Raw genomic sequence first — 13,199 nt, 5'->3', positions numbered from 1 at the left:
CAGGACAAAAACAACCCGAAGTTAGCACGCGGACAGAGCTGTATCAAAGCATCCTAATTTTGGACATTTGATCCGCCTATATATTGAACGCGGGAAATATAACGCAAATTGATGTAAACAGTACATTGTGACGTCATATTCAGCGTCGTTATTTAGCAAATTCACAAACATAGTGTTTGAACCACAACAAAAAACATGGCGTTAATCGTGGAGTGATTATATATGATTAAGAAAATAAGATTCACATGCTTTTACGGATTTTATGTGTAACATCTCAGAACGACGTGAACTAGGGTAGACGAGATTCAAAATGGAGAAATACATGTCCACGCGCTAATATTCGAATCGACGCCATTGGTACCAAACTTTTCAATTTCCATAGGTATGGTTTAATTTTTCATTATTTTCCTATATTTTCCTTTTAAACATGTATATACGTGTTACCTATAGGGAGAGCTCCGCTCTCACGGCCCTTCGGGCCGTGAGAGGGCTTCGCCCTCTAATAATGCCAAAACTTTTTTGCTTCGCCCTCAAACACCGTCACGCCGTAAAACATATTAGAGGGCGAAGCCCTCTCACGGCCCAAAGGGCCGTGAGAGCGGAACTCTCCCTATAGGTAACACGTACATACATGTTTAAAAGGAAAATAATGAAAAATTAAACCATACCTTATAGAACTTGAAAAGTTTGGTACCAATGGCGTCGATTCGAATATTAGAGCGTGGACATGTATTCCTCCATTTTGAATCTCGTCTACCCTAGTTCACGTCGTTCTGAGATGTTACATAAAATCCGTAAAGGCATGTAAATCTTATTTTCTTAATCAATTATCATATATAATCACTCCACGATTAACGCCATGTTTTTGTTGTGGTTCAAACACTATGTTTGTAAATTTGCTAAATAACGACGCTGAATATGACGTCACAATGTACTGTAGGCGGATCAAACACAGGGGCTCGTCACGAAATATTTGTCTTATTAGAATTTGACATCGTCTATTCTATATTTACACAAGGGAGGAATCCGGAATCCCAAAATTCGCTAACTAAATTTTTCATTCGTCTCCTTTTTATATTTCAAGGACATTAATTATTACGATCCCGGTCTCGATCGATCGAGGAAAGATCATAGTTTTGTAAAAATACCTAATATATGTTTGCACCGGCAATAGATATGAAGAACCAATGCATTTTCTGTCGTTTTTGAACCACAGGAACTTTTCCTCAATCACCCAACATAGAAAACGCGTTCTTATTGGTCAATTCAATTGTACACCAAACCCGAGCTCAAAGGCCTCTCGGTCACCTGAGTATCATATCCCATACATAGACCATGTATTTGGCTTTTCTCACACATGTTTGAGAGCAGAGAACATTTTTATACATTATTTCTTAATTAAAAAAATCCCTGTGCCTGTAACACCGGCGATCAAAACATTCTGACCCGATAGTACAGCATAATCTTGAGCGAATTGAATTGACCAATGAGAACGCGTCTCTATTTTGGGTGATTGAGGAAAAGTTTCTGTGGTTCAAAACCGACAGAAAATGCATTGGTTCTTCATATTTATTGCCGGTACAAACAGATTTTAGGTATTTTTACAAATTATGATCCTTCCTCGATCGATTGAGATTCGACTTGTTAGATTTAACGTCCTTGAAATATAAAAAGGAGACGAATGAAAATTTGAGTTAGCGAGTTTTAGGATTCTGGATTCCTCCCTTGTGTAAATATAGAATAGAGAGGGTCAATTCGTGACGAGCCCCTGTGGATCAAATGTCCAGGATGCTTTGATACAGCTCCGTCCGCGTGCTAACTTCGAGTTGTTTTTGTCCTGTTTTGGATATATATATATATATATATATATATATATATATATATATATATATATACACACACTAAGGTCACACCAATTTGTAAAATAGTTCTTCGGATTTTCAAACAAAAAAAGTGAGGCGAGAAGGCGAAATTATTTTACAAATATTATTTTTAATTTTGGAGATAAAAATTATGAGGCGAGCGAATACAAGAAATATAAATATTTTTAATTGAATTAAGTGTGATTTTAAAAAGCGGGCGCCTAAAAATAAAGATCTAAAATCATCAGATATCATTTGTTTACCACATAAACTTAATATTTTTCAACTTTGTTGATATAGTTTACAATAAATAAGAAGTATTTCAGGTTTCAAAGACTTATTTTCTTTATACCTAATACAAGTACTTTGCAACATGAAAATAAAAAAGAGTGTCATTGAATATGAAATTCTATTTTAATTATTTTCTCAGCATAGAAAACAAAATTCTAAAGTCTCGATGGAATATATCCAGTATACTGGTCTGGGTATTTATCTTGTATTGCCCACACACACCTTTGAATGAACCGCCTCAATCCAACACCAAGGCACCCATGATCTCAAGAGGATAAAACTTCTAATGTGCACCATACCCTTGTTGTAATCTTCATCCTGTGGCAAAGCATACATTTGAAGCACGAGCTCATGAAGGACTAGAAGTAGAAATCCTACAGTCAATATAGTATCTGATAGTACCTTTGTAGTTGTCGAACAAGCTGACTGTTATATCAAATTTAAGTTAGCCAGTGCATTTGTAAAGATATATTCAGCATGTTAAACTTGCAGGGTACTGAGACTGGCACCCATTTGGCCCTCTATATGTTTAGGCAGATCTAAACAGCTGGCCTCCAACTGTGTTTTATCATGGGGATGAGGATTAAATCCTTCTTGTCAGACCTACTGCATAATCAATGTTTTGGAAGAAATGTTAGCTGTATTAGCAATTCTTTCCTTTCCTCATCTGTTATTTCCATGTGTGCCTGCAACACATAATTATTAAAGTCAATGATTTATGTTTTAATTATATGAAAAGCATTTTGCATACATCAATTTCATTGAAAAAATTACTTTGTCTTTTATATGTACTCAGTCCCTTTATCTCTCATAATGAGCAAGAACTACCACATCTCCACTGTGTGGGCCTATGGTGGGGCTTTGTGCCTTTTGCCCCCCCCCCCCCCCTTATTGGGCTTGAGGTTGATTTGCTCTCCCATCTAATTTTGTTCTAGGACATACACTTGGTCTTAATGGACTTTTACATTTATTTACAACGTGGAATTCTTGTGAATACCAATGAAACTTCTGAAGTATTCTTATATATTTAGATCTATATAATATAAATATATACACCTTACTGGAATTTATTAATTGTAAAAATGGGGAATATAATAAATATAGCACCAGCTTTGGAAGAAGAAAAAATACATGTAAGAGAGACAATTAAATTACAATGCATTGTACGTCTATAAAGCTCTAGTATCACGAGTATATTATATTATATAGGCCTACATTGTATGTGTGAATAGTAAATGCATGGTTTACATTGTTTTTTGAAAGGGGGTAGTATTTCATGAGAATGTGTTTCATCAATTTGTCAAAACCAACATGCATTATTGGTTTTTTAAAGCGTAAATTGACTCTAACAGTATTCGTTACAAAATAGATCTAATTCTATATTCAGCAAGGAGTTTATGTTTCCCCTTCGGTGCCCCATATGTTTCGTGAAGCAAAGTACACATGGCTATGTTTGTAGTTCAAAACATCGTACTAGTCGAGATCTAAGATGGCAATCGTCTTATTTTTATAAGATGGTTATCTATTAAAGCTGCCAGTGTTAACAATGTCCTACGTAAAGATAAATATTCAAATGACCCTCTTTTCAAAGTCGATAAAGTAAACAAATAGCACATACCTCTTCTTCCATCTGATTTCCCGCGGACATGCGCGTTGAGCTTAAATACACACTTCCTTCATTCATATTCATGAAAAGGCAGTAACTTAATAATTGCAGAAAACGCCTAATTACTTTGTTATTACAATGATTAATTATTCGTAAATTTGTGGAAAGTGTTATTTTAAACTAAACAACACGTTTCTTTGTTCATCTTATCTTTTTGTTTTAGAAAAAAAAATCGCCTTTTCCGTCGCGTGTATACCTTTAAATGATAAGGTCTTTTTGAAGAATTTTATTTAAGTTTCATTTTCTACAAACTTTCGATTCAGAGATATGCATATTGCTAGGGACACATCCAGTTTTGACATTCATTGCAAATGCAATATCCATTGCATCGCTTTGAGCATTTTCTTGAATTTTGATATGACATCACCAAACCTTTTGTGAATTTGTCGTTAACTGTCGGTCCGGTTTAAAATAGTAATCGATCAGTACCCCTTGCTTGTTGTAAGAGGCGAATAAATGGGGCGGTCCTTCAGATAGGACTGCAAAAACTGAGATCCTTGTCACAGCAGGTGTGGCACGATAAAGATCCCTCAATACCATAAGCGCTGAGCATAGGCCTAAATTTTGCAGCCCTTCACCGGCAATGGTAACGTCTTCATATGAGTGAAATATTCTCAAGAGAGACTTCAATCGATATATAGGCTAATCAAACAATCAATCATACGCTATCAATGTTCTCTAAATAGTGGCATCGAATAACACTTCAAAAGTTTCATCGGCTTCCAGTTCGATTTCAGCATAAGGAACAACTTCCAATCCAGTGTTATGAAGTATGTACATATTAAGATAGACATCATGAATAACTTAACCGTATTACACTGTTAGGAAATTTCTCGAGAGCTCGCGCTTCTGTCATTTGTCAGCATATACATCAAGGTGGGTTTGTTTTGATGAATTTTTATTTGTCATCTTATAGCGTAGCATTATTTAAGTTATTTTGTCTTCTTTGGGGGAAATCAGACTTTGAGTAATTTATCTTTGCAGGTACTTTCATGTAGAATTATTTATTTTTTTGTATTTGTTACTTACTATTATCTTTTATAAATTATGCATGGTTAAAATAGAATCTCTCTGGGTACGAGTTAGCTTTACTATTTGTCAACGTAATTGGATTAACTTGTTCCACTTGAGATTAATTAAGTTTATTGTTTTTCTTTTTAGATGTATTTATATGTAGTTTTTGTTATTATGCTCTGTTGATATTGACCACATTATGTAATTGTTTTCGTTGGGACGGGTCGTCCCGAAAATTTGACAATCTCGTTGTTCGTGTCGTTGGTCATTTTAGTGCTTTGTATAATTTTTTGTATTTGACCTTGTATCCATGTTGTGGATCCGACACTTTGAGGTATCGGGTGTTGTTGGAACTTTAGTGCTTTTATATATATATATATATATATATATATATATATATATATATATATATAATTCAAGGTTTTTTTGTAACCAAAGATTTTTGATGATTGCTCCTGGGTGCACTGGTCAATGATTCTTTGTTTTATGTTTGGTAAAAGGTGTTGAATTGAATCTTTATATTTTGTAATGTTTGAAAATTCCAGATTAACTAGAATAGAAAATATTTTCCTGGTCCAAGTAACGTAATCACTTGTGGATTGATAAAGTTTAAAAGCCAAAGAATTAGACGTTATCAGATGATTCCAATATTTTTATACTTGAGAATAAAAGTGGTAGTCTATTAAGTTCTGCTAGACAACCAGCATTGGATGTTTTGCGGTGCACTCCGAGGATATCTTTAATAAATTTTAAGTGAAATTTTTCTTGATCTATATTTGAAATATCTTCGAATGACATATCCACTACCCATATTTCACTCAGTACAATAACGAAAGAACTGGAAGTACAATAGCGTCAAAAAGTATTTCTAAAAGTTTACATGGATTATCAATACAAATAATTCTTTTCATTTCAGAACATGCTTTTCTGGCTTTTTCAATAAGCACAGCTGTTGCTAAGTTAAACATTCCATTACATTTCATCATAACACCTAAATAGCAGTATTTTGGTACAATTTGTATTGTATTGCCATTAAAAGTAAATTCTTTCCCTTGATGTTTGCCATTTGAGTTAAATATCAAAACTTTAGATTTATCTACATTGACTTGCTTTGCATAGACTTGCAGTTTCCATTTTGAACAATAGTTACTGAGAATATCAAGACTGGTTTGTAAACCACTTTTGCTTTCAGAAAAGATTACAATTTCATCAGCATATAACAGGCAATTTACATGAACATTGTTTACTTGTACAGGATCACTTATAATTAGTAGATGAAGGTTGTTATTCAAATCACAGGAACCGGCCAATTATTTGTCGTTAGTAATAATAGTAGGGGTCTATACAATACCACCCCTAATAAAATCAAAGTACTGTTCAAACGAGTTATGTGAAATATCTCAAAGATACTAATACTTTATTGCAGAACACACCCATATGGGTCAAATAAACAAATGTACGGAAGCTGATAGGTGCCACGGTATAGAATTAATATTCATTTAAGTGGCGGTCACCACTTGATTTATGTGGCGGCCGCCACTTATTATCTGGGACCGCCACTTACTAAATAGCGGCCGCCAGTTAATTCATGTGGCGGCCACCACCACTCAATTTAAATGATTTATATGGCGGTCGCCAGTTATTCAACTCTCTCTCTCTCTCTCTTTGACAACGTTCAATTTCTGTTATTCTCACATGCAAACTAAAGTTATTTTCACATGTGAAATAAGATTAATTGGCGGATTGGCCCTCACCCCACTCTTTTGGTGGCAGTAATGAATGGTAAAAATGTAATAATGAATGAACTCATAAAGTGAAGACGAACGGAGCCCCCTCCCTCCAATTTATAGGAGTACGAAGTTTGGGTAAACCGAGACATTTTTAGGTTCATTTTCTGCTTGTCAGTAAACAATTGTAGAAGACAATTTCTACTCCGACTGCCCCTACACTTTGAAAAACGATGCTACGTGTTTGCGTACTATTCTAAATCTTTCCAAAATGATCATTCAGCAATATGGATTAAATTGTTTTTGAAACTGGCAGCCGCCACGTATAAATTAAAGTAGACTTATACTCGGCCTACGTCACAATCAAATGTAAATGCGGAACCACGGGTCCGTTTTCCGAAATGTGGTGTTTTAAAGACATCGGTTTGATTTTTACATGACGATATGAATATCCGATATTAATCCGACTTACAGAACAAGTATTTGTTGTTCAGGCAAAGAAACATAACTCTTGCAATCAATTGAATTGCGAGGTTTTGACACGCCTGCCACAGATTTTGTTTCAGTCCAGGTCCGTGGCCAATAATTGGGCTTATTGACATTGAATGATTGATTGATATATTGATTGATTGACAAATTGGTGGATTGAAATATTGATTGATTGAAAATATTGATTGATTGACACATTGATTGACACATTGGTGGATTGAAATATTGATTGATTGATTGAAAATATTGAAGGAATTATTGATTGATTGACAAATTGGTGGATTGAAATATTGATTGATTGATTGATTGAAAATATTGAGTGAATTATTGATTGATTGACTCAAACATGCATGGACTATTGATGCTACAACATTACTATCCAAAGGTCGTTGTAGATTATGCATTTCGTTACAGAGTGTATATGATATACATACTGATGGTTTGTATTGATATGAACATTGTCGTTGAATTGGAAATATGTTTTTATTAAGGAAAGCCATGACAAAGACTGCCAATACGTGTTATCGTTCTGTTCTATTGAAATAATTCCTTCCAAGGCGTTCTTATCAGCTGCGGTCAAATTCTGCATGTATTTAAAAAAAGGGGGGGGGGGCTAAAGATGATTCAAGCTTTAGAAAAAAATCGGGTGGAGAACAGACAATATTTTGGCGGATGAGGGCGTCCGTGAGGTACTTTGACTATTCATGTATGTAAAAGTTTTACAATGATCCATGTTTAACATATGGAATTACGCGGGCATCAGAAAGTTGGAGAGACGGAGGGGAAAGGGGGACCAATTCATATTTCCACCAGCATCATGATAATATTATTTCTTTTGTGAGGATACGGGTTAAAATAGGTCCTCAGTACCCCATGCTTGTCGCAAGAGGCGTCTAAATGGGACGGTCCTTCGGATGAGACCGCAAAAACCGAGACCCCGTGTCACAGAAGGTGTGGCACTCTAAAAAGCCCTACTCAAAGGCCGTCGGCGTCGAACATAGGCCTAAGTTTTGCAGCCCTTCACCGGCAATGGTGACGTCTCCATATGAGTAAAAAAATTCTCGAGCGTAATAATTGCTATTTCAAAACTATGCAGCTGTTGAATCCAAATTATCATGAACAAATACATGGTAAGCTTGTGTAAAAATATAAGTTCACACTTCGCTACTCCAGTGACCACAGGTATCGTAGTTGTTTTCGCTGCTCCAATGTTGCAGATATTGACGCAAGCTACAAAGAACGGCTGCAAATAATTTGTTTTATTTCACCAACCATCATAAATTTGTCATTTTTTCCTCATCCCCTCTCCTTTTTTTCAAAATTATTGGGGCGGCATCTGTATTCAGTGGCGTAGCTTCCATTGAGGCAACCGAGGCAGCTGCCTCGGTAAAAAAAAAAAAACAACCCACCTTTTACGTTGTTAAAATGTCGATAGCCCCAGACCCCCTGCCTCGGTAATATTCGAACCCAAGCTACGCCTATGGTATTTATAACGCGATTAGTTCCTTATTGAGATTGCATTTAAGTGGTGTACATGTACGTATATCCAATGTACATGAATATGATTTGATGATAAAAGATATTACACACATGCATTAATCATGATAAGCAAAACTATCAAAATTCAGTTTGTTACTTTCGTTTTACATTCACATTGTGAATACCCTCTTGAAGTCTTCTAGAATTTGTTTTCAGATAAAATGTAAAATTTAATTGCAAACCAGATGTATCTTATAATACTTATAGTTCAAATTATTATCCAAGGTTGTGAATATACTCAAATTTCACATGTCGTATGAAAATATGATAATGTATAATTCAAGATTTTTCTTTGGGTGGGTGGGGGTGGGGGGTACTTGTTGTAGAGCTTATAGCTTTTAAAATGATACTTGAACATATGATTTTCCTACGCAAATCCTTTTTCTGAGATAATAATCTGTAAATTAAAAACAATTTATTCAAGGTTTAGTCCATAAAAATTGGGGGGAAAGACCAATATTGACATCAAATGGCATTTTCAACAGTATTTGTTTTAACATGTTTGGGCTCACAAAGTGTACATTATGAAAATAGTTATTCAAATTTATTAAAATAAATGATTACATATCATTAAATAATGGGTATATAGTCTATGTTGCTTATTACAGCCCATTTGTTTGTAAAAATAATAATTATTAAGTAAAATAAGAAGGAGGAATACATTTTCATTAATGCTGATTATATGTGGATGGGGTACTTACTTTTGAGAAGCAATAACAATGAAAATAGCATGTTAACATATATATTTTTCAATGTTTATCTATTACTGGAATATATATCTATCTTATGATAAAGGCAATATTTTCATGATTAAGTCTACCTTAAGTGGCGGCCGCCAGTTAAATGAATATTAATTCTATACCTTGGCACCTATCGGCTTCCGTAAAAATTCATCATCAATCGCATAACATAAAGCGCATAATCTTTGTTGTCGAGATATTTTCTTATGTCTACCAGTTTCTATCAGAAGGCAGTGGTCACTTGTTCGAAATTTAGTTAACAATGCAATTGTCTATTCCTAAAACTGTTTTCAAGCATAATATAAGGTACTCTTCCATGTTCCTGTTATGTTTTAGTTTACCGTACAAGTATAATTTTTTGTGAATTTAGATACTTTTTCAATAGTTTTGTCTTTATAATTATCTAGTACTATTTTCTTCAACTGCTTTTTAACTGGATTTCGAATGCTGTCAAATATTTTATCTTTGTTCTTATAGTATTACTATTTAAATTGTAAGTATCTATTCTCAGAGGCGGATCCAGGAATTTGCGGTGGGGAGGGGGCGCAAGTTTATAAGGCTGGGAGCCGCCTTGAGGCTCCCAGTGGGTCCAGGGTAAAGCCCTGATGGAAGCCCTGGGCGCAATGCCCTCGGGAGCTCCTGGCTTTTACAGATAATTTAGGGCAAACCTATAAATATGTCAATCTAATTAAAATCTAATTAAAATCAGGCTTCTTAGATCCGCGCCGTATACTCTGCGTAAGATTGATTGATTAAATATTGTTTAAATCCCTCTCGAGAATATTTCATTCATATGGAGACGTCACCACTGCCGGTGAAGGGCTGCAAAATTTAGGCCTATGCTCGGCGCTTATAGCCATTGAGCAGGGAGGGATCTTTATTGTGTCACACCTGCTGTGACACGGGACCTCGTTTTGCGGTCCCATCCGAAGGACCGCCCCATTTAGTCGCCTCTTACGACAAGCAAGGGGTACTGAGGACCTATTCTTACCCGGATCCCCACGGGATTTCTGTGTAAGATCTGACATAACCTGACTAGGGGTCATGTTCATGTGATCTTTATGTTAGCCAATCAGCGCGTCGCCTATGAAATCGTCGGTGTTCAAAATTCAAGGAAAATGGCATCCTTGGTTACCCACGTTGCTTCTCCCCAGATTAGGCATTATTGCGAAAGTTTAAAATTCCTTATGTGAGAATATACAATATGGCACAATCTGACTGGCTGATAGTTCTCATGAATATTCCAAGCGAAAGTTCATGCGGACGTGACCCCCTAGGGGGTTACCATTATGTCAGATCGTGAGCGTGAAATAGTTTCGCTATGAAGTCATTTTTACTATTTTCTGACATTTTTATTAAGGCGAAATTATCAAAATGACGCAAATTTTAAGGGTTATTGGAAAAAAAAAAGTAAGTTCTCCCAATAAAAGTAATTCAATAAATAAAAAAGGTTTTGTCATGTATTTCCCCGAGAGTAAAATTAATTATTGCTTTTTTTATCATTTATATTTTTCTAAACAAGAGACCCCTATTTACCTTAAATTTGAAAAAAAAAAATTAAGGGGGGGGGGGTTGAAAGGAAGCTGAATAAAGTTCAGGATGCGTCGAAGATGAAAGTGACAGCTAACATTCTCAGGTGATAATGGAATATTGCTAGATAAATATGGGAAGTTGACGATGGAGAAGCTGAAATCATAAAGTTGAGTTGTCAGTTTGCCGTCAATATCTATTTTCAATAAAATATCTAAGTATGAGGCGGAAGTGGACGGCTCTGTGGTGTCTTCTACTTCGAGTTCACGGGGATATATCGAATCGACATATGAATGAAAATTAACATTTTCAATAGATAAAACGTCGTTGATATATCTAAATGTCGAATTGAAGGTCACAGCAAGATATTTTTTCTTCTCACGTAGCAGTTTTTGAATGAATTCTGCTTCATATGAATATGAAAACAGGTCAGCTAACAAAGGAGCACAATTCGTTCCCATGGGAATTCCAACAGATTGTTGGAAATCCTGATCGCCAAAGATTACGAAGATATTGTCAATGAAGAACTCCAGCATATTTTTAATTTCAGCTTCAGAGTACTTGTGCGTGAAATCAGAGTGTCGTTTAACAAAGTAATTTTTGGATGACTAATCACTAAATATGAATATTTCCGTTTTCCATTTTTGTGGATGAAGCAAATGTCTATAATGTTAAAAATCCTAGTCTTTAATTTGTCGTGAGGAATGGTCGTGTAAAGTGTTGAAAAGTAATACGTTTTGATGTTGTTGATTAGAGAAAAGCTTTGCGATTTCAAGTTTACTAAAAGTTCTTTAGAATTCACATTTGATTTACACCACTTCTGGCATATGTAGTGGCAAAGTACGTTTGAAGTTTCTCCTTCATAGCTGTTAATAGTTTGGTGAGGAGCAAAGATAGAGGCTTGGTAGAACACTTACTAGATCCATCAATGTATCTTTGTAAGGGTTTTTATGAAGTTTAGGAATCCAGTATAGATAAGGGAACTCGTATTCATCCGACCCATTGACTGGGATATTAAATGTGTCTAAAACTGAAGCATCGTATTGAAGAATTTCATGTTTTAAAAGGGCAATTGGAGTACAAGTACGATTACCGAAAGTGGTATCAGTCTGTCAAGAGGACCTGGGTATCGATCTGTCAGGAGGACCTGGGTATCAATCTGTCAGGAGGACCTGGATATCGATCTGTCAGGAGGACCTGGGTATCGATCTGTCAGGAGGACCTGGGTATCAATCTGTCAGGAGGACCTGGGTATCAATCTGTCAGGATGACCTGGGTATCGATCTGTCAGGATGACCTGGGTATCGATCTGTCAAGAGGACCTGGGTATCGATCTGTCAGGAGGACCTGGGTATCGATCTGTCAGGAGGACCTGTTTCCATCCTACTGGGAAAGCAAACAGAAAAGGAAACGGCGAAATTATGTGTAATTTAAGAACCGAAAAATTTAAAATAGAATACGCACCCCCCCTCTCCCCCCCCCCCCCCCCCAAAAAAAACCCCAAAACCAAAACCGATTTGAATTTCAGGAACAATAATCAATTATTACGGAGGATTTGTCACAAAATAAACAATCCATTTTCCAAGAACTAATCGGTGCCAGACGAGCAGGGAAGATATATTCTTTCTGGCCCAATGATGGAGGAATCTTACTAAGACTTTCAGATAGGAGACAAAAATATCTCACTTGCCCTGTAAATGGGCTTCACGAACTCGCTCCACAGATTCTTACAAAACTACACTTTACCACCAACGTCAACATGCAATATTCTTCAACCAATACACTTACACTTAGTCCGACTCGTTATTGTGGACAGCTCAAAATATTTTATGTATTTGCTTATAAAATTATGTATTCAATACAATTTATGCTGCAATACATATCAATTCTTTACAAAATGGGTGTGTGTGCCCATGTGTATAGCAAGTATTGAATTTTCTCAAATGCAAATATTTGAAATATATGCCCGTTTTCCTCCTTGCAGAACTGTTTCTCAAATGGCTTTCAATTTTATCTTTGTACAGAAGTTTAGTTGTGCTCGGACATACGTCTGTTGTGAATTTTAAATGGTAATATATGCATGGTGTATTACAGGCTTGAATTTTGTATGCGACTTTTGGACTCCAAATGCTATCTTTATCATAAATGAGGGATAATACTGTTGAACAGTATCCAACTGGAACATATCTCTAAGATAGACACATCTTTCTTTTGTTTAAATATTTACACGGCTTTCCATACTCGGTTTGTGCTGTCAAGTCGACTAAAACCTCGGATGTAGCCCCCAGAATGTAACGCTTTTCACCTTCGTAGTGTAACCGACTACGCCAGGCAAATGCGA

Source organism: Ostrea edulis, chromosome 2 (assembly GCF_947568905.1).
Source record: "Ostrea edulis chromosome 2, xbOstEdul1.1, whole genome shotgun sequence".
In the NCBI taxonomy this organism is placed as follows: domain Eukaryota; kingdom Metazoa; phylum Mollusca; class Bivalvia; order Ostreida; family Ostreidae; genus Ostrea; species Ostrea edulis.
This window is presented reverse-complemented; position numbering follows the sequence as displayed.